The 23,112-nt window shown below is 42.6% G+C and overlaps 1 protein-coding gene and 1 long non-coding RNA gene across 5 annotated transcripts in view; one reads left to right on the plus strand and one right to left on the minus strand.

The window, feature by feature from the left end:
* Positions 1 to 23,112, minus strand: part of MYOCD (myocardin) — a 316,680-nt gene that overhangs the window by 64,171 nt on the left and 229,397 nt on the right. The window lies entirely within an intron of this gene.
* On the plus strand, positions 1,808 to 19,040 carry LOC123035489. The gene is made up of 4 exons (XR_006416969.1): positions 1,808 to 1,988; positions 7,186 to 7,312; positions 14,840 to 15,012; positions 18,233 to 19,040. It is a non-coding gene; the product is annotated as an uncharacterized LOC123035489 (long non-coding RNA).

Consider the following 23,112-nt stretch of genomic DNA (forward strand, 5'->3'; position numbering starts at 1 on the left):
CTGTTTCAGGACACCACGTTACCCCATTCCACTCAGATGGCTATTTCTTCTTGTGCCGCTTGTGTACTCTGGAAGGGTTCCCAGTGCCGTTCAACTTGAAGATTGTGAAAAGTGATCTCTGAGATAAAATGGTAAAACATGAAAAAGCCTGTACCAGCCAAAAAGGCTCACAATTGTAGAGGAGAAAGGAGACAAGGTATCCCACCATGTCCGCTGGGATATCAACTGGAAAACTGAGGGGCAGCAGTGGGGACAACCCATGGTGAGCCTCATCTTCTGCCAGCCGTACCATGAGCTCTTCTGTGAACAACCAACCAACCAACCAACCAACCAACCCATCACCGGATATTTACAAATTGGCCCATCCTGATGTTAAAACTGACCCATTAATTACAATGGGTCAATTTTCCAAAGGCATATATAAATAGTAGGGATGTATCTGTATCACAGGATACAGTCTGGAACCCAACTCAGTGATTTGGAAAACAGCCTGATTTGTTTTGGACCAAATCAGAGGTCATCTGCTTCAACTTGGACCCAAATTTGAATCCTGAGAAAGTGATGCTGTATAAACAGAACAGTGGGAGCAGGGAGCTGAAGAGGCTTGTTGATGCTGCATTTCCACATCCTCTCTGTTCCCTTCCTGTTGGCATCCCCTTTTGGCCTTTCCCAAAGACACAATTGCATCCTCAGAAGCTACCATGCTGCTTTCTATGGCTGGGAGGGGTGGAAAATCCCATTCAGATTCCTCTTCCAGAGTTGTAGTTCCTCAGCAGGGGGAATCTTCTCTATCCTATGGTCCCTTGGATGTTTCTTCCTGGGAATGCAGGATTCTTCTGCCACCAGTTTACATACAAAATACTAAAAATTACAGTTGTATAGCAATAAGGAATTAAAACAAGTGGCACCAAAATGCAGCTTAGGTAGCAATCCTACGTCCTTTTACCCAGGCACAAGGGTGCGTTGAAACAAGACTTTTTTGGTGCCATTGCCTTGCCTGATTAGCAATATGTTAGAGGGGTCCAGATGTCAACATCCGCAGCTCATAACCTTTCTGCATTTTCCCATGGCTTCTTCCATTGTTTCTCTTACTGTGAAAAGTCCATGAAGACAGACAAAATAGCTACACAGTGCTTTCCAATGGTAACTTTAGGAGGCCCCTACCCCAAAGCACCTACAGTCCCATGGGTGCTTATGGGCTCTTATTTCTGAGTTTCCATGGAAAGGATCATATTCTCAAGAGATACACATTTTACTTATAAAAGACTAATCTGTTACATGATGTTGAAATAGCTAACGAATTTCATTTAACTCTGAGTGAGACCGAAAATTATTTCTAGAGTTGTAGAATGTGCTGAATAAGTGATTTTCAAAAGCAGTGCTCACAACTGAAGAAGAAATTAGAAAATTATAAACTAAATCAAATAAACAAACCATTTTTCAGAGGCAGAAGAAAGAAAGGGAGGGAGGGAGGATTGGGAGAACTATTGGATGGCTTTCCCTGTGGGGTTAGTGCAGGTAATTTCATTATCCTGAACCATGGAGTTATTTAAAGGCCTCTTGCAAGTCTCCTAATAAAACTCTCTCTCATTGCAAGCTTAGTTCCCCCGCCACAAAAAGAAAAAAATACAAAAACCCATGAACGTTTTTTCCATGAAGACATACAGAGGGAAAGAGGGAGGAACTGTTTTGTTCTTGGAAGCCATCCATTGGGCACAATGCTGTTGGTGAATGTCAAGAACCTGGCTCAGAGCTGAAACCGGAGTTGCGAGCCAAACAAGGCTACAGAAGATGAGGTTCACAGTGGAGGCAGTAGCCAAGGCAGGCACCGAAAGCAGCGTGCCACACGTTGCACCAGACGCCCTGTTGAAAGCTGGCCCAGCCTGGGCTCTTGTCGGCCCTTGCCCTGCAGCTCAGCAGTAAGGAAGGGGATATCCGTGCTGCAGCTTTTCCCTCACTCAGAAGTCTGTCGAGTCATGAAGCATCTGGTAACAATGGGCTAGTGGGGGGAAGCAGGTGTGAGTACGGGCTGACAGATTTTGTGAAAGCCATTCCTTCTTGTTTGACAGAGTGCCAGGCATCTTCCTTTCTTTTTTCACCCACAGAATTGGATTTTTATTCCAGGGAGGTTCGGTTTCACTGGTGCAAATGAATGTTAGTGCTGATGTACATTACTGCAAGTGCCCATCCGGTTATAAATTGGGTCACAAGTGTGCAGCATCTTCATGACTTGGAAAAAGTCAGTTTACTGTGAAATCCACAGGTTAGATTCAAGGAAATCTGAAGTTTTTTTGCATCCTTGCAGATTTCTCCAGGCTGCGGTAAGGTAGGAGAGAGGCCATATAGAAATTATAGAGGTGTGCTTTATCATTGGAGCAAATAATACTTTGTGAGAAAATTATAAAACCTTTTCCTGATAGGAAAAGCTTTTATAAAACTCTCCTCCCTACTGCTGCTACAGTGAGGATCTGATTCCCTTATCCCTGAGCTTCTTCCTGTAGAAGTTTTAAGGCAAGAGAACTGTATTGTAGTTTCCATTTTTGGTTTCACCTCCAAGGACACGTAAGGTACACGTGCTGAACATCAGCATGAAATTACATGTACTTTCCAGGGTGGGTGGCTTGAGTATTTCAGTACATAGGTTTGCTTGTTTGCTTGTTTATTTGTTTTATGCAGGATTTATATGCTGCCTTTCAGGGAAGAGCCCTCCCAATGCAACTTTCATAAAACATAAGGCCATTCTGAAAATAAACATAGGAACAATCACAAAACTAAAAAAGCAACAGTTATAATAATATATAGTCCAGCTCACAGCACAGTTAACACAAAGAAGATTGAAAAAATATTTTCAAGGCTCATTTAAAAATTAATAAAGATGATGCCATATAGACGTACTCTGGGAAGGAGTACTAGAGCTTGGAGGTTACTACAAAAAGGGCCTGTCTCCAGTCTTGGCTCTTGATGGTAAACCTTTGAGCCCCATTTCTCTACAAGCCCAAGTCTCTGGGCCAGCCTCACATAGGATGTGTTGCAGTGGTTGAGTCTGCATGCAACTGGAGCGTGGTTGGTTTTCTCTAGATAGAATCACAACTGCTGAACCAATTCAGGTGGCAAAAGGTGCTCCTCACTACTAATGCCACTGCATCAGTACAAATACTGCGAAGTCTAGCAGAACGTCCAAGATGACAGCTCAGTCTTTCACAGGAGTGCCCTCCATCCAAAATAGTTGAAAACCTCTATCCATATCATCAGCTTTGGAAACAGGTTAGGAATGCCCAGTGTCTGGATTAAGCTTGAACTTGTTTGCCCACTTCCATTCCCCAAATGCCTCCAAACACCTTCTTCCAGTGGGTTCATGTAAGTGTTAAGAATGGGAGAAAGAGGGAACGGTGAGATTTCCTGTATGCCAGTGGTCATTAGGTTGAACAGAAGTCTTCCAGCATCAGTTTCTGCATCTGTCCATCAAGAAAATACCAGAGCCTCCATCACATCATGCCTCCCAGTCCTAACCCTGCAAGACAACCCAGAAGGAAACTATGGTTGATGGTATCCAAAGCTGCTGAAAGGACCAGGAGAAACAACAGGGATGCACTCTCACTGTCCCTGTCCTGGCACAACCAAGCCTGATTCTGTCCCCAAACTAGCCAGAAAGACTAGGAGTACTTTCTGCAGTTGAGAAGTCCCCTCTTTCCTGTAACGGACACTGTAGGGGAAGCATCATAGGATCCAAATGTGACTTTTTTCAGCAGAAGTCTAACTTCTGCCTCCTTAAGGGCAATACAACCCATATCTTTCCTCAAAGAGAAATTAGCTATCTTTAAAGCCCAAAGTCAAGCTCCAAACCAAGAGAAGTACCTCTGAAATGACTGCATACTCATTAGAATGGAATAAACTTGCAAAACAAAAGCTTAATCTTGTGTCATGAATTTCTCAAAAGCATTCAAAGCTTGGGTGGTTGTGGGACAACTGTGTTTGTTGAAAACTACCTTATTTGAAATAAAACCATTTAACGGAGATCAGAGTAGTTTTCCTCCCTTACAACTGGTAATAAATAAGCAGCTGTGCATGCAAGGTAAGTCACATGAGCAAAATTCTCCCTGATCATTAATGACCCTGTGCATGTTTACTTACAGGTAATCTAGCTTCATTCAATATGTGTGTATGATTGCAACCTTAAGCCGGTTTACTTATGTCTATGACCACAGGGAGCTCTGGGATCCGAAGTTCCATTGGAGGGTCTAGAGAAGCCTTCCCAACCTTGTGCCTTGCAGACACACTTGGACTGCAACACCCAGAATTCCCAGTCAATGGCCCTGCTGGATGGGAATTCTGGGAGTCGCAATCCAAATGCCTCTGAAGGCCACCAGGTTGGGGAAGGCTGGTCTAGAGCTGTCTAACAAAAATTTCCCAGCACCATCCCCCAGTTATAGCTCATAGGATTGTTTAGAGGGATTAGGAATGTGTGGCCTGCCAGATATTGTTGGGCTACAACTCCTATCAGTCCTACCAGCATAGCCAAAGGAGAAGGCTCATGGGAACTGCAGTCTAATAATACATGGATGGCTGTAAATTGCTCACCCCGGTTTAGTTGGCTTGGAAGTAGTACCATTTAAGCTGCTCTAAAAACAAAGCCCATTTAATCCAGTTAGTCTTCACAGAATCACAAGTACCGGGGGAGAAGGCGCTCAAGAGAGTGAGGGGCCTCCTTTGTCACTCTCTTCCTCTTTTTAAAGGAGAAAAGAATCCGGTTGTTGTTGATGTGTTGCTGCAGCTTCTTAATCCATGTTGTCAGGGGAAAATATACATCACCAGGGAAGCACAGAGGTTGAGCGAGCGCATGCTAATATGCAGAAGGTGCCAAATTCATCTGCAGCATTTCCAGATACAAGGATCAGTTATGGGGAAGGTGTTTGTCTGAGGAGCACGGTAGCTGCTGCCAGTTAAAGCAGACAGTAGGGTTGGAGAGACCAGCAGCCTGATGCAGCACAAGGCAGCTTCATAGATGCATCATACCTGGTTGGCTACACACTTTTACCCATGCAGAACATTCATCTGTGTGGAAAACAATGTCACAAGTGAAGTGATTCTTCGAAAAACATGCCTTGCAATTGCGTGTTCTCTCGTCCCAAGGCCTGAGCTACTGTATTGGATCTCCAGCAATATCATTCCTTCACCACTCTCTAAATGCTCAGCAGCTTCTCTTAATTCCATTTAATTATGAGACTGCAAGTTCAGAGCCTGTTTTACAGCTAAATGAGAAACAAATGTTATGCATTAAATGTTAGCCTGCCCAGAGAGCAAGCTCGTCACAGGGATGTCTTTTAAAAGATCCCTTCTGGAATGTTATTTTGAACTCTTTCAAATGGCAAAAGTGTTTTTAAACATTGCAGGCCTCTTGGGAAAGTTAAGTTTAAACTTAGTAAAAGGTTTTTAATTTTAAACCATTCCTTAAAATAGTTGACATAAAATTTGGTGGGAATTCTTTTAAAAGCCTAAATCTGCTGAACTGGAAGTGACATTTGGAAACTTTTGTTATTGCTTGAAAAAGTCACAGAACACTTGTCTTATTGTTGCTTTAGGATGAACTCTTTAGGATGTTGTTGTTGTTTGAAAAAGTCACAAAACACTTCTCTTATTGTTCTTTTATGATGAACTCTGGGGCCTGCCAGAACTCAATGGCTTCCCTCTCTCATAGCTACGCTCCTCCTAGCCCTGTTCCACATTTCTAGAGACATAGGATAAGAGAAGGCTTCAGAAATGCTGCTTTCTGCTGTACACAGCACACTTTGGTGAGTCAACAGCCTGACTAATGGGACATGGAGTTGCATATAGCAACTGGGTTAGGAAGACAAGGTAATAAGGGCTGAGTGTGACTTGTTGTTGAATGTGGGTTATCCTGTTGTCTGAACACAGCTTGACTAACAACCCAAGACTTGTTCATTCCAAATAAACCATGAAGAGGTCCCATGGCTTGTGGCTGGGTTGCTGCCTTGGCAGGGTTCAGACAATAGGATAACCCACATTCTTCAACAATGAACACCCAGCCATTGAGCATGGGTTCCCATGTTGTCTGAACCCAGAATTCAGCTTTTCCTTTAGAGGTGTTTTTTTCCCTTTCACAATATGTAGAGCTCATACAGGGGCAGGTAATGGATTTTCTTTGGGTGAGGAAAAGTTGCTAGGGGGAGTGAAACCTCCAAAGGGGGAAAAGTTGAAAAACTTTCATTCTCTCTCTCTGCCATACCACATGCTGGTCTTTCCATTTAATTTTGAAGAGAACAAATTAAAATCTCAGAACACTTATCTGTGACTTTCTCTCATGGGTATTTGTCCTATGGTGGAGATGAGCAATGTTTCAGAAGCTCTTCTTTGACAGGCTTATCAATTTTCCACATATCTCAGGGGGAAAAAATGAAAAGCCTGGAAAAAAGTTTCCTGAGCCAATCTGAAGACTTGGAAGAATGGAGCCCCTGCCAACCAGGGTTCCATGCTCCAAAAAGGAAAATCTCCTCTTCCTTTCCCTGGCAGTGAGAAGCAGTTTCAAGAACAGAAGCAGCAGCAGGTACAGGGAGGAGAAGAAGAAGGCCTGTCCTTGTTTCCCATTCCCAAAAGGAAGAATCACAGCAGTTCAAATGGCAGCAGCAGAGACCTCCTCTGTTTGAAGGGCTATCCTGTCCAGGTCTGGTTACAGCATAAAGAGCCAGCCGAGAGGGGAGCACAGGGCCCTTGAAGTTGCACCAGGACAACAGATTCGGCAGGCATGCAGGTCATCTGGTCAGAAGCCGTCTACGGATATACAATGTTGAGATGTACTGCATTCCTACCTAAATAATGATAATTATATTTAAACTTTCATCAGCATTATATGGAACACAGCATATGCACTTTTTATGGAAAATGACCTATTTTTTGTAATACATTCTCCCTTTTCTGGAAATTCATAAATGAGCATCCTAACCCCTGATAGTTTTACCAAATATAAGGGGGAGATTAAAAGGTAAGGAGGAAAAAGGGCAAGCCTATCTACCACTTCTGCTCCTGCTTGGTACTGCCAGGTAAAGTATGTTTTGAGGGTGGGAGAGAGGCTGTTGAGCAGGCAGAGATGCACAGCGAGATGCTCTCGATTGTTCCTTAATTTTGGCCTGGGAATAATTGGGGCTTATAGTGCTCTCCTCTTCTTTTCAGATGCCGTTTATGAAGCTTGCATCTTGTGTCCAGAGAATATTGCCAGGATCACTAGTCAGTCTGGAGGCTTGACGGTCACAATCCAGGTGATGTCAGTTCCTTTGGTGTCTGCTGCTACTGTGAGAGGGTCAGTGCAGTGGTTTTCCATTCTTCCTCTTCAACAGACAATTTCCACATTTGCTCAAATGTCAGAAAACAAACCATGTGTGCCTCCCATGGAAGTCTTTTAGGGTTAGTTCATGCTTAGTGCTTATCGATTGCAGGCCTCACTCTCACCATATGTAGAAAGCAATGGGTTAAACACGACAAATATTTATTAACCCAACACATTTTGGACACTTATTTATAATGGCTTTATAATTCATTTATCAAGGAAGATTCAAAAGAAGCAAGTTTTCAGGTTTGAATATGCTGGCTTTTCTAAGACAAAATTTGTCTTAGAAATACACGCATGCACACATGCATGTGCGCGCACACACACAAACACATATTTAAAACGCCTGCAATTCTGCTAAATCCATGCCTCTCAGGAAAAGCTGATCTGCTGTAGAATCCACAGGTAAAATTTTGAGAAATTCAAACTCATCTGTTACAGATTTCTCCAATATTCTAGCTACTGCCCATAGACAGAAATGAAATGGAGCAGGTGAATTCAGAGTAGTTGGAACCAAATATTAAGAAAAGTGGATAGGAATCCAACAACATCCAGAAGTCCATGAGTCCCTCAACACTGCCTTAGAGCATTCAAGGAACATCAACTTTGCTACATGCTGGAACAGAAACAGAACATTCTGCAGTGTAATGGGGAGGACTGGGGAAAATATACTGAAAGCTGGGATTGATTTTGGCAGTAAGAACATAAGAAAAGCCATGCTGAATCTGAACAAGGGTCCATCCATCTAGCCTAGCCTTGGGCTCACACAATGGCCCTCCTGCTGCTCAGCAGAACTCACCAGGAGGTCATGAGTAGCCAGTTCCTCAGCAGCCGGTATAAATTGGCATCTTGCCACCGATCAAGATTAATTAATTAATCACCATTAATTGATCCAATCTCTTTTTACAGCCTTCCACACTGTTGATCATCACTATATCTTTTGGAAGTAAACTCCACAGTTTAGCTTTGTACTTTGTGAAGAAGTACTTCATTTTATCTGTCCTGAATCTCCCACCAAGCAGCTTTCTGGGGTGACCTCACATTCCAGTATTGTGAGAGAGGGAGAAAAAATCTTTCTCTTTTATTTCTGTTTCCCACTAGCAAATACAAACAACCTGCTTAAGGAAGACAGGCTGCCAATGTTAGGGTAAGATGCAGCAGAGTTGTGAGGAATTTCATTTTGGTTATACAAGATAACTAGAAGCTGTAGCAGACAATGGTCAGGGAAAGCAGAGCCTGTTCTGCACTGAGAAAAGGGAACGGAAATATATGAAATTGCTTCATTTAAGGTGAGTGCATACTGGCAAGTGAAGAAGAACCAGACCAGTATTTGGGAGGAAATGACTGTAGAGTGTAAGTGGAAGGGTGGAGGACTGCTGTGGATTTAAGGTGGGGAGGGGGTTCCCTATTTAGTTCCCCGCTCAATCCCACTGCTTCTCTCCTGCTGCAACTGCGTGGTCCCAGCGTGTCCTCATCCCAGTAGCTTGTTTAGCCAAGGCTGTTTGTCACTTGATGCGATAAAGCCACCTTCCCACACCTCAGGTCCCCCTGCAAGAGCTCTAGAGCTGCAGATAAGGGAGGGAGGCCTCATTTCATTTGCCACAAGGCTGGAAGGGTTTAAAGAGAGGCCTGTTTAGGAAGCTGGCACTGATATCTCCATGACAGGTGTCAGCTTCACATGAAGCTGCCAGCAGATGTTAACATGGAGATTAGCTGAGTGCTGCTCTTGCCAAGAGGCACATGGACTATATGGGTGTGTGCGTGTGCATATACAGACACACATTTGCACACAGACCAGGAAACAATTTGAGATAGTAAGGAGGAGAGACTTTATTAGGAAACCCTCTGACCTTGTTACTCTTTTGCTATCCTGACCTTTCTCTTTGCTCCCTACTGTTAACATTTAAATTATAAACTACCTGGGACAGAGAACTGCATATCTTAGGTTACTTTTTAGGTTACTTTGAAAAATGCCATGTATATTAATTGCAGTAGAAGCAAGCCAGCAAGCACCAGTAGTGTAAGCTCCAGGCAATGCCATAAAGGCTACAGGCCTCCTCATGCTAAAGTGCTCCCACTGGATGGACAGTGCTAGGAGTGGGAAACCAGATACTGCCTGGGACGTGATTTTTGTTGCACACTTAACAAGACACTGAACAAGTATGCCTCACATTTTATTCATGTGCATATTGTATGGATTATGCCAGCAAAATAAAGATGGGGAGCAGTGCTTAAAATTGGAGGCACAATCCAGACAAAATTTAAAGCTCAGCAGGTGACAATGAAGATGTACTTGGGCATAAACCCCATTGAGCTGAAAGGACTTTATGTCTGAGTAGATGGATACACAATTGTACTATCCATGCCATTTACTCCAATGGAGTTTAGCATGCTCAAAACCTTGGCTGCCTCACGTCCTGGCTAACTTAACTCTTTCTATGTGTTCCTCAGTGGATCTGCCTAACTATGTTAATTCAAAAGGTAGAAACCATACCCAGGGCTATTTTTGTGATCAGTAGAACAACTCATGTTCGAATCTTGAACAAGCATGCAGAATTACTGTAAAGGCTCTTGTACTCTGTTTCTAGATTTGTGAAGGGAAAGTACCAATTAATTAATTAATTAATTAAGAATATTTATATGCCGTCCTTTCGCAAAAGCCTCAGGACAGCTTACATAAATAAGAATAATAATATAAAACATAATACAAATAATTTATAATTTACGAACTATCAATTGCATCAGAAACCACGTATTAAGAGTTTACAAAAAGTAAGTGCATTTAGTCAATACCTGCTTTTCACAAAGAATAACTGTTCCAAGTAATGGGGCAGACATTCATCTGTGTACAAATAGTCCCTTGATTAATTATTAGTTGATTCTGAAATTTTAGAGTGAGCTGCATTCCACTCCTATTTGTTCCCTCCCCAGAAAATTGTCAGTGAAGAGAAACAGAGTCCTCTGTAATGGGAGTCCTGAAAATGCCTTCTGTGTTGTGGATGCAACACAGCTTGCGGGGCTTGTACTTTATGCAGTATTCTGGTTCTTATCTCTAGATAAAGTTACATCAGGGCTTTCTTTAGATTCCCTCTTTTGCACAGCTTAGCCACCAGAAATCACAGTATCAGCATGCAAAGCATTTTTCACATCCATTGTGTCTGCAGAAGAGCTCACATGTTTATAAGGTGAAATGTTAGAACCTATCACCAAATCCTACAGAAAATAATGTTGCTTATACTGTATTTGCAAGTAGGAGGCTGAATATCTTGTGTAGAGATGGCTTTGCTTTCACAACAAAAGTTTTGAAAAGTACAAGCAAGTGCCACAATAGCGCATCCAAATAAACATTTTGGAAATTAGGGTGCTTGAGGAACTCCTAGCAGCAAAAGAGCCATAAGAAAACTTCCAAAATCCACAATTAGGCCACACCTTTATTAAACCATCACACTAGGCTTCCTCGTATTCATTTCATGCTTCCATAACAATGGATAGCCTCTTTGCAAAATAGCTCTGTATTTGCAATTCACAGCTAACAAGCTATGACAGAAAGGCCAGTCTCAGTGATTAGCTGAATCCAAAACTGCCTCCTTTTCAGTAATGCTGGGCCCCGCTCTTCTGGGTGGGTCCCTCAGGAGAAGGGTGAGCCTGCGAGGCCCAAGTCAGTCTTCTAACTTACTTGTTTTTCGGCGCCAGGCTAAGACCTTTTTATTAAAAACTTATTTTAATTGTTAATTTATTTATTTAACTAGGTTTTTTTTTTAAATTTTAGCCGAGAATGCACTGAGGTTTTACTGAGGTTTTATTGAGGTTTTATGGTACTGGGGTTTTATTGTATTGGGGTTTTAATGTATGGTTAACTTTTTTTGATGTTGTGAGCTGCCCCGAGGCTTATTGCGATGGGGCGGCATAGAAATGTTTTAAATAAATAAATAAATAAATAAATAATAACAACTGGGTAGCTCTGCTATCCTAATGCCACATCATGGGGTCATGGACTAGGCAGGACATGGACTCATCTTCCTCCTCTCCTTCGCCCCCCCCCCCCCCGCAAACCCTGCCTGTTCCCATGGTCTGTCTGAGGATCTGGAGGTGGTAGGCACGAGGCAGTCTCACCTTCCTCTGCCCCCTTGATCCCTCCTCCTCCCACCATCTCCCAGTCTTCACAGTCCTCATCAGAAGAGTTGGTGCAATCTTGACCTGGGAAAGCATGCCAAGAATAACTGTCTAGCTCTTTCCCTACATTGCCATTGTCTGAGAAAGATCCTTTGCCAGTGTCACTTCAGTTACCACTGCTACCTGGGAGCTGCCTTTCAAGAGTTTCTCCACCCCACCACCATTAGAGAGATCCATTCTCTCCTGCTGATGTGGCCATTCCTGGGGACACAGTGGCTCAGTGGCTTAATAGGTTGACCAGACACGGTCGGCACTCTGACAGTTCGAGCCCAGCCCTGCGAAATGGAGCGATCCCCTGTTGCCTGTCCCTAGGTCCTGCCCACCTAGCAGTTCAAAAGCATACCATCTATGTGTAGATAAATAGGGACCACCATTCTCCAGTGGGAAAAGCTGGCTATGTTTGTGTGGAAGCAGGAACCAGTGGATTTACCTGGACATGTTTGGTGGAGGATGGTGGAGGAAAAGCCCCGGGTGAGATGACTTCCTCAAGAGTGTTGCTGGCCAGCTGGTGTGAAGCTAGATTGCCCCCAGTGGTGCACCGGTGCAAAAAAGACTAGCAAATGATGGCTGCCAGAACTTCTACCATGCGTAAAAACATTGTAGACTCCCTGGCTGTGTATGCCATAGTCTAAATAAAATCATTCCTCCTGAAGAGGACGGGTGCCCCTTAGTCTGGTGTCTCCACTTTGACCATTTTGCTTTGGGCAACTCTGCTAGGAGTCCATCCCAGTGAGACAGTCTCGTCTTCTAGCAGCATTGGTCTCGGCTTCTCTGATGCTCTCAAACCGCCTCACCACGTTTGTTTGTTTGTTTGTTTATTTATTAAAACATTTCTATGCCGCCCCTTGCTGAAGTGGCTTACAACACAATAAAATACAATAAAATACAAAAATAACAATATAAAAGGTGTACTTGTTAAGAGGGAGAGTTAGAGCATTATTAGACCACAGATTACTTGAAAGAATAACAAGGAGATAATAAGTTATGCTCATACACCTACAGCACTCTGATGTTGGGTTTAAATACTGCCCAGGATGATTACTGATGTTAGCAGATACCCTTAGCAAAGCATATACACCCAACAGCAGTAACTTAGGAGAAGACTTCTCAGACCTTGAATCCAACAATACATCAGACTAGCCCCCGATTTTGGCAACTAAGCACAATAAAATTAAGGCAATCACTGAGAAAGAGATCCAACTTCAAGGGGGAAGCAACTCTGAAAGGAAGGTCTAAGGCCAAGGTACCATATGGAGCAGAACCATATTTTCTTTCCAAAGATGAGTCTCTGTATAGGACAGGACTGTATTTCAAGGACAGAGAAAGTTGTTTCAGTTTCCTTATGTAAAGACGTCACACACCAAATACATGCATCACACCTTGGTACTGACACCTGTCCTAGGCAGGTTAGAAGGCGTGTTTATTGCCCAAGAAGAAATGCAGTTACAATCCCTAAGAGAAGGCTGCACACAATACGTATCGCTCATGGGATAATAGACATTTCTACCACACGAGTTACCCATCAGACCATGGGAAAAGACTGAGATTGAGCTGTTTATTTGAGAAACAGTATTTATTTATGTTTCATTATTATTCTAATTCCTGTGAGCCAATGCCCTCTCAGGAGCACTGCAGTTATTGTTAAACTGGAGGCTTATTTTTTAAGGTATGGCACTCCTGACATAGTGTTTTCAGACAATGAGTCCTGTTTTCATCTGAGGCCTTTTGTTCATTTGCAAAGAACCTGCAGTCTGATCACCACATCTCCTCCCTTTCATACCCATAAAGTAATGACAAAGTGGAATCTGTTGTGAAAATAGCTATAAAAAGTGGCACAAAGTTACCAGACTTGGTTGCTTTGTTAGCCTTCCTGGCACACGCTGATACAGCACCACAGGGTTACCAAACGAATCCAGCACAGGCATTCACAGGACATCAAACCAAACCTTGGTCTGTGAGTGGAGATCTCTGGCCAGCAGGACTGGCTCAACAAGAGGAGAAGTAGCCAACTGTCAGAGATTGCAAACCTCTCTTTACTCTGTGGCAGCAAAGGAGCCAGCACCTCTAAATTCTGATGCACCTGTTAATATCCAACCAATGGCCATAAACCTAAAGGAATGCACAAAAGGTATGGTGAGGTGCGAAGTAGTACCCGCGTCCTATGAAGTGTTTACGCAGGAAGAGCAAGTAATCTGCAGAAACAGGATGCATTTTTGATCCACAGGACGTAATACATAGAGGCATCCTGTATTATTATTATTTCTATACAGCCCAATAGCCAAAGCTCTCTAGGTGGTTTACAACTACACATACAGTACAATATAAAATACAGGCAGTGATAAAACTTCATATAAGGTTACCATACAAAATTAAGACCAAATTTAAAACAAATTTAGAGAGCCACAATAGCTCATACAAGTTAATTCATGAGATGTGTTGAAGCAACTAACAAACCTCCAACTTAATGCTAATCCAATTAAATGTCCTATGCGAGAGGAAAGTCTTCTTAACCTGGTGCTCAAAATATTTTCAAGTTGATGTCAGGCAGGCCTCAGTTTTCCCATAACTGGGGGCCACCACTGAAAAGACCCTTCTTGTTGCCACCAACCAAGCCTCCCTTGGAGGTGGCACTTGGAGGCAGGCCTCAGACCTGGAGCATAGTGTCTGGGTAGATTGCAGTTGGAAGAGGTGTTCCATCAGATAATGTGGACCTCAGCCATGGAAGCATATAGGTAGCCAATGCAAGTGGGACAGTATTGGTGCTACATGTTTCGATTGCCTGATTCCTGTAATTAATCTGGCGGTTGCATTTTGCACAAGCTGCAGCTTCTGAGCAGTCTTCAAGGGCAGCCCCATGTAGAGTGCATTGCAGTGAACTACTTTAGAGGTTACCAGAGCATAGATTATGTCAGCCAGGTTATCTCTGTCTAGATAGGCCATAGCTGGGCCATCAGCTGAAGCTGCTAGAAGGCACTCTGTCACTCAAGCCCCCTGGGCCTCAAGTGACCAGCTGCAAACCTGCTTCTTTGAGGGAGGTGTGACCCTCATCTGAAACAGGGTGAATTCCTTCCATCTGGTCAGAAGAACCTCCCACTAACAGCACTTCGGTCTTATATGACTAAAGCTTCAGTTTGTTAGCCTTCATCCAGTTTACTATCACAGCCAGGCACCACTCCAGCCTGCTGCCCAAATAAAATGGATCCAGATAACCCATCTCATCCAAGAGCTCCTGGAGCTGGCTGGCCACCATCCACTACAGAGCATGGCCCAGGAAGGGGATATTTGCCACTGGTCTAACATTATTAATTAAATGAATGTTATCTGTAGGCAAACTGACACCATCAAAATATGAAGAAAACAAGACACTGCAGTGAACTCAGCAGGAAACGAAGAGGATCTCCAGAGACAACCAGACTCAGAAACCACGAGAGGATCCTTTCAGTGGGGGGCTTCTTTTGAAGAGAAAAACAGAGTATCTAAAAGGCTATGTAACCTAACAGGTATCCACTTCAGAAAAATTTTAGAAAATTATATTAATAAGCATCCTGGGAGGATGCTGGGTTGCAGATCAATTGTTTTTGTTTTGGGTAAGAATGATAGTAAAACAGGGAAGATGTTAACATGATAAATGGAACTTAAATTGAGGAGAACAGACTCCCTGGAGAAAACCGTTCACAAGGGAAAAACTCCATGGGAGCTTTTACTTTCATTTTATATAAAGCTTTGATTGCAGGCTGAGTTGCTGTATATTTTTGTTTACTACACAAACAACATAGAGATTATATGGTGGAAAAGAAAAGGCTCCTTGTGCAGTGTCCAGTCACAATTTTGCAATGATATTGAAAATAGATACAACAAATTAGCATCAGATTAACAGCCTTTTGTAGAAAAGCTATTAATCCAAAAGGGTGGTGAGAGGAGAGACGTTTATTTGATTTTATTTATTTTAAGCTGGTTTAAAATAAAGTAGAGGGCAAGAATAGGGCTTGGGAGCAAAGCTGGCTATTTCAAAGGGGCTTACTCCCAGGAAAGGGTGCACAGATTTACATCCGTAACTGGATTAGGCTCAGCTATGTACTCTACAGGTTTCAGTTTACACCTAGATGTATTGGGGAAATGAACCTGCAATAGCTGGGTCTTGTTTTGGAAAACAGGAAATTCAACAGTTATTCAGATTTAACAAAACACATAGGTTCTGTGTTGGGAGGAAAGCAGAAAAAAGAGAATTCTCTCCCCATCACCCACCATGATGCCAGTTGCAGAGGTGAAATTGTGGAGAGCCTTAGTAGGGTGAAAGATTTCACAAAAGCCAGGGATTCTGGTCTATCACAAGATTGCTGAATATAAGACTTGGGGCGAGACATGCATCCCATGCAGGTGGACCACCTCTTCAGCAGGCTGAGAGGCACAGCTCATCCACTTGCAATAGTAGGATTACCCACAGCTGTGGCTAGTTACGTTTAGAGAGCCAGGAAGAAATGTCTTTGTTAGGGCCAGTGAAGATGTCATCCTCTAATGGAAAAGTTTTCAGGTTCTCCAGCTCTCCTCTTACTCCCTATCTTAAGACCATGACCAAATGCAAACTTTTTGGCTATAACATCAAGCCACCTCTCCACAATTAGCCTTTCTTAACATCCAGCCAGATTACATGTTCTGGAGAATTAGGGAGCTTGGCTTGCTCGTTCCTTTGTGACATCTCCCTTAGTCATAATAAAGATACTGCCTGACTACGAGATGAAGACTTATAGGTTCTGTCTGATGGATTAATTTTTTAATGCAGCCTTTTAAAAAAAGCATTTCTTAAAATTATTTTTACCCTACTTTTCTGCCACAAAGAATCCCAAGATAGCTAACAATAATTATATAAACAATACAAAACACGGCACACCAAAAATCATGTTTAACCTCCTGCAAAATTATACAATAATTAAACAAGGCAGGCAAACTAATAATCCAGCAGCTTGGAAAGCATTAAATTGGTCAACTAGTTCTAAAGGCAGTCTGAAATAACTGAATTTTCACTGCCCCTGAGAAGGTAAGCAGGGACTTCTTTAGGTAGATCCCACCTACCCTACACCAGAAGTGACATCAAAATCGTGACATCAGCACCAAAATAGTCCTACCCCTGGAAGGCATTCCATAGCTCTGACCTCAAAACCAAAAGATTTTGACAAAATCCAAAAGACCCCTAAACATCCCAGCTTAGATGGCAGAGGGATAAAGAACAACCCACGATCCAAGAAGCAGCACTTTGAACTGAACCCAATTCAAAAACAATTTGGCAACTGGTAATGAAGGAACAGGATTACAGTCATTATTTAGCGCCAGGTAGTACTCCAGCAGCATTTTGAGCAGGCTGAAGTTTACAAGCAGTCTTCAAAGGCAGCCCCATCTAGAATACGTTACACTAGTCCAGTCTGGATGATCCTAGGCCCTGGAGTTGGGCTGCTCCAGGCCACATGTTGAAATATGGAATGCTATAGCCTGGCTGCCATTCATTCTAGTTTGGGGAGTCCAATCACGGATTCTCCAGAAGTGCTTCCACAATAGCCTTCTTCAGGGCCACTTCCCCAAATGAGATGTTGATGGTCTCACTCGGCCCACTCAGATTTCATAAGCCTGGATAGGCAAGGGCTGAGCATGCGGGCTGCGGTCATGCTTCTCCAAGGCCTGTCTATGTTGCAAGCATCAAAGTAGCCATGCAGGCATGACAAAAAAGTACAAAAGGAACGGCAAATTCCAGTGGGATGCTTATCTCCCCACCAATGCCCCTCTGCAAAGTGGCAGGTCTCGTAGATTCTGCGGCACAGCTGGACCCACCACTTATGTAAGAGAGATATAGTACTTCCTAAAGGAAGCCCTGAAAAGAGCTTCCGCACCTTTCTGGAGCAAGGCCGGCTGGTGGAGCCCTTTTATGTGTCATGCCAGTGGTGGAGCCATTTGTACAAAGAATTGGCAGGATGTAAGAGAACTAGTGGGAACATCCTGTTGGATTCTGACCATAGACACAGTCAGACCTGATCCTGAAACACACAGAAACCAAGCAGGATACCATGTCAATAACCCAAAATATCTCCCCATTTCAGAGAGTGGTCAGGTAATCCACAGAACCAGCACATCCATCCTTAGGTAATTCTTCCTGGCCTGTTAGGCAATGAGTGCCCCAGCTACCTATTCAAATAAGTTCCCCAACCCTACAATGTTTTGTGGCTGCTCTGCATCTAAGTCTAAGTCTAGACTTAGGTAGTGATCTAACAATCACAAAAGGAAATATATCAGTGTGATCAAGTAAGGGATGCTAGATTTATGATCAGGTTTCTCTGTGGCTCCTGCAGTATCAACAAGCATAGCTAGGTATTTTCAGATCATTGAGCTACTTGAGGTTTGACGCCTTTGTTTTGACAAGCTGTAGAAAGCCACCCCGAGGCTTATGTGAATGGGGCAGCATACAAGCACTCCAAATAAATAAATAAATAAATAATAAATAGAACAATGGCAGCAAGACCAGCTAGAACCTGTTCCCACTCCCTTTTAGAAATAAAGTCAAGTTCTCTAGATCAGCGCTGTTGCCCACACTGCCTCCAGCAATAAACCAAGTAATTATTTTGCTTAAGATGCTAAATGTTTACATGAAGAGTTCAAGGATTCAGAATTGTATTCTGAGTACTAAAACCACCTGCAGAACTTCACAGTCATCATTCTGATTCTCTGTCATTGCAGTTTTCTCCCTGTGGAAAACCCTCCTTCTCAATGGTGCAGGATCACTCCTAGTTGCAGAGTGGGGCCTCCTGGGACGGCTCCCTTATTGGTGCAAGCCACCGCCATGGAATGAATGTTCTGCAGCTGATCCAATCAGATTGGCTTGACACTTCCCCAACATGCCAGCAGACCCGTGGCGTAAGCGCTTGCTCTGTAGGGAAAGGTGCTTTCACTGGCAAAGGATGGTTGATTAAACTCTCAATAGGCTGTTACACACCCCCCTATGCAACCAGACTTCTTGTTGTACCACTAAAGGCTGGCACTCCAGCAGGGCACTCAAACTACCCAGCCAATCTAAACTTTCCTGTCCTTTCCAGAGATATTTATAGATGGGAATTTTGACAAGAATGAGTTTCTGTTTTTGAAGGAATACTTTTACTCATTACAATTTCTGTTTTTAGTTTGCGGGTGTCCAAAAGGTGAAAGTAATTGACAAAAATGTAGTATGTGTGTGCTTGCTAAAGAATGCGATGAATAAATCTATCCAGGAGGAGGAGGAGGGGGAGGAAGAGGAAGACAGACAGAAAAAAAGAGAGACTTTGGCCGCACAAAAACAGCAATGTGGAAAATTAGCTCCTCTGCCACGTCATTTCTATTTCCCAACCTGCCTGCCAACCCAAGCAAAAAGAATGGGTGCTGCTAGAACATGGGGGAAATTGCATGTTCCCACATTGCCATGTTTTGCAATTTAATAAAATTAAGGAGCGTTCCCAATCCCCTACTTTATGTGCATAGCAAAACTCAAAACTAATAAAAAATGTAATACTAAGTGGTGTGTGTTGACTGCCATTGTGCTCATCATGATTATTTGATGTGAAAAACTGTAGACAATACAAAAATTTGCCTTCAACTATTTTAGTTCAGGAATGTCATAAGAGTTCCAGGTTCATGGTATTTTTGACACACAGGAAATTATGCTTTTGAAGGATGGGTCAATGCATCGTGCAAATGTGTGCTTGTATTTTATTAAACTGTGTTCCCTTAGTAAACTCAATTAACAACCAACTTGCATTTCGTATAGTTTAAAATCTTCAATTTAGCACACATTTAATAGCTGCTATTTAGGCTTTGAGGATATAGGAAATAGATGTATACAGAATTATATCAATGAGTAGACCAACTTTGTGGCCTTATGAGATGAGTCCAACTAGGGCACAATATTTTTCTCATTCTCAAACAGAGCACAGCACAGAGTCATTTATTTCCACAGGGACAAGCTGTACTAGAACTTTGCTCTAAAGATAAAATTGATTGCTCCCACATTAGTGCCCATACGATTCTGCTAGCTAGCTTGATAGTGACTTTGAATCTGTAGATACCTGGAGGACCCTGAAGCAGGACTAAATTAGGATATCTTTTAAGGAAATTTTAAAATGTTTAGTCTGTATGCTGTGGCCCTTTTAAATTGGTTTTTAATGTGTTTTTACTCTGTTAATATGTTTTGCATTGTAAGCCACCTAGGAAGGCCTTGGCAATTATAGACGGCCTGTAAATATATGAAAATAAATAAATTGAGACAATCTTCTATCAACAGTGGCTAGTATTTATCAATATCTCTTATTGTCAGGTTCTGTCCTTATGTAACTCATTCACTAACCTGTGCAAGACTCTTTCCAATTCTGCATCATGGTCAACATTGAATTGCAGCAATAAAGCACACTACACACAACACTGCAGTCTGCAAAAGGCATTTGGGCTGTACAGTTTTCCAGCAGACGGTGTTTCTTTGAGGGAGCACTTACTTGACCAGAGAAGAGATCTACACTAGAGCCCCTTCTCTTTATGAGGAAACATAATCCCAGTATTTATGCAAAATGAACCCATTACAGACATTGAATGAACTCTTGCTAATTAATTTGGTGCAGTTTCTCAGGATATGCTTTGTGTTGCACACCACTGCAAGAGAGGTGGGAAGAGTTGGAAAAGAAATGGCCTTTTAATGTTCATTTGTTTTTTGCTCCTTAGCTCAGTTCGTTATGTGCTGGTGTGCATGTGTAAAGGAGCAGATCTTTTTTAAGGAGAAAATGAGTTAATAGCTCTTCCTGCCCCCTCACAAAAAGTCCTGGTGAAATAGAAGGGGTGGGGAAAGAAGTGAATAAGAACCATGGTGCCATTTGCTGCTGTCCTTACACCTCCTTGGGGTGAAGGCAAAGGAATCAGCACCCCTCTTCTCTCATCTACCCAAAAGCAATTTCTGCAAGGCAAGTACAGGTTCTCACCTCTGCAATGGCAGTTAGTGCCATTTGGGTCAATGTGATCTACTTGTGAGTAAGACCATTGAAGATAATAAGCTACTTCTAAGTACACTTGTGTTTTCAGGCTTGAAAAGGCATTGCAAATTCTATTTTTCAAGGGTGAGGAAAGGGTGGAAGCTGAATTGTATTTACTCTCCAGTTCACTGGCACGCCAGAGAGAGAAGCTCTGGGTAAGGGGAAAAGGAGGTGGGAAGGCAACAATTGGCTGCTGTTTTGCCAAAGCCCTGGTGGGCCACTTCCTTCCCCAGTTCACCAGTCCTCAGAAGCCACTTTCCTAGCCCCAGAACAGCATACACACTGTGGAAAACCTGCAACACAGAAAAGAATTGTGCTATAATTGGACTGAGGAAATATAGGACATGATGGCAGAAATAGCATGAGGAGGCTGGGTTGGGGTGAGCATGTGACAGGACAGTGAGTCCGGCTTTGCCATGCCAGTAAATATGGCTGCTGTGGATTGGCCCTGGGTCTTCCCGATCTGTTTAATTTGAGTCATTCTCCAAGTGGCAAGGAGAAGCACCTAGTAGTTTGTTCAGCCATATATTTATAGGGAGATACTTTCAGGGTAGAACCTGATAGATGTAAATGGAAAAGCTGGTGGTCCCATGACTTCCTATACACATTTTTCTGGAAGTAAGCACCATTGAATACAGCAGGATTATTTCTGAGTAGCCACACAGAGGTCACACTGTTACTTGCCCATTTTTTGTTCTTCTGTTACATTCTTCCGCACACACACACTCACAAAATATAGAACAAAGAACATACAATCAGTGGTGCACAGGTGTTTGTTTTCATGGACGTGTGTTATGAATACCAGATGTCATACTTGGCTAGGGGAAATCCAGTCAGGCTAATTTGCTTCACAAGGTTGTTGTGAAGATAACATAGGGCAAACTTTTGCTTTATATATTTTTACAATGCATAGATATCCATGAAAACATCTCTGGACATTTTATTTTAATACAGCAATTAATACGCAACCCAGATTAAATAAGTATGTAACATTGTGGCAGCTGACAAAAACCAAGGTACAATATTTTAAATGCCTGAGTAAATAGAAAAGATTTCACATGGGCATCAAAAAGATGCTTGGTGAACCTCTCTGTGTAAGGCAGGGGTAGGAAACCTCTTTCAATTCAATTTCAAAGGAACTCTCAAGATCCAAATTCCAGTGATGGGCAGGGCCAAAGAGAAAGAGCGGGGGCCAAAGGCAAAACAGGTAGATCCAAAAATACAAAATATACCAAAATGTTGCAGTTTTAAAAGGTTACTGCCATTAACTAAGCCACTTCAACCTTTTAGGGTAGGAGAAATCTGCATAACACCCAGGAAACTATCAGAGTTCATGCCTGAGGGAAAGGGGCATGGCCATCTGGGAAGCTTGTGGGGCTAAAGAGCAACACTTTGACTTGGGCATGGAAATTAACAGGCAACCACTAAAGCTCTTTTGGAGTATAATATGAGTGAACTGTACCAGCTGAAATCCTGGCAGTTACTGTTCTGCACTCATCGATGTTTCTGAAGTGCCTTCAAAGAGAGCAGCGCATGTGAGATGTTGCAGTAATCCAAGCAGGGTGTGGCTAAGAGTGGCCTGGAGAATCAGAAGGATAGAAGTTTAAGGAAAAATGCAGAGCCATCATGAAGTGTTTGGCCTGACCTCACCTGCATAAGGGAGTATAAGAAATTACCTTTATGTACAAGGAGACAGGTAAAATGTCATAAAGCTCTTCAGTGCACTGGCATGTGTGTTTTGTCAGGAAAAAAAGCCTCCCTCCCTCTCCAGGTGAATAAGTTCTTACCTCCAAATTATACTTGAGATTATTAAAGTACTCGGAAGACATAGTGCAAAAACACACTAGATTTTATAGCTGTCTGTATGCAAGTGAGCTTTGTCATAGCCATGGCTCTAGGTATTCCTTACTGCAGACTGGTATTGTCAGACCAGAGCCAGATCATATTCATTTCAAAATAAAGTTTAATTAGAGAACTATATAATTAATTATAGGGTAGTTTTATTCATTGGCTTCTGCTTTTGAGGTTTCTTTTAATTTTTGATGATTGAGTTATGAACCCCAGAAGGTCATGTCTGAATGTAGCACCACCACCATCCTCTGCTTTTTCTACTTCAGTGCAGGCATATACAAAACAAGCTATAGTTCTATCTTTGAACTTCCATTGTGATAAAATGTTCCTTCAAAATGTCATGTTTTGGTGAATATTAATAACAGCATTCAGAGTTGGACAACAAAAAATTGGTCTCTTGCAGACAGAGCAGTCTTTACACACCACTTCCACCATGTAATACCAAAACAAATGTGCATTTCATTTTGTGTTGCATTCCTACATGCAGATGAGAATATCAGTGTATGGTATCAGGAAAGAACATGTTGCTCATTCAGTTATATTAATGAACCACTGCACTGATCACTGAATTAATGCAAGTTTAAAGTCAACGCTGTGAGGATCGATGCCTAATCATACAGCAGACCTTTCACTTTTCCCCTCCCACTAAAATCTTTCTGCAGGGTCTGCAACCCTCTGGAGCATATTTTGGGAGGTGGTACAGCTGCAAGGGGGAGAGGG

The sequence above is a fragment of the Varanus komodoensis genome, unplaced genomic scaffold (assembly GCF_004798865.1).
Source record: "Varanus komodoensis strain SLA01 unplaced genomic scaffold, ASM479886v1 scaffold7_1, whole genome shotgun sequence".
Taxonomy (NCBI): Eukaryota; Metazoa; Chordata; class Lepidosauria; order Squamata; family Varanidae; genus Varanus; species Varanus komodoensis.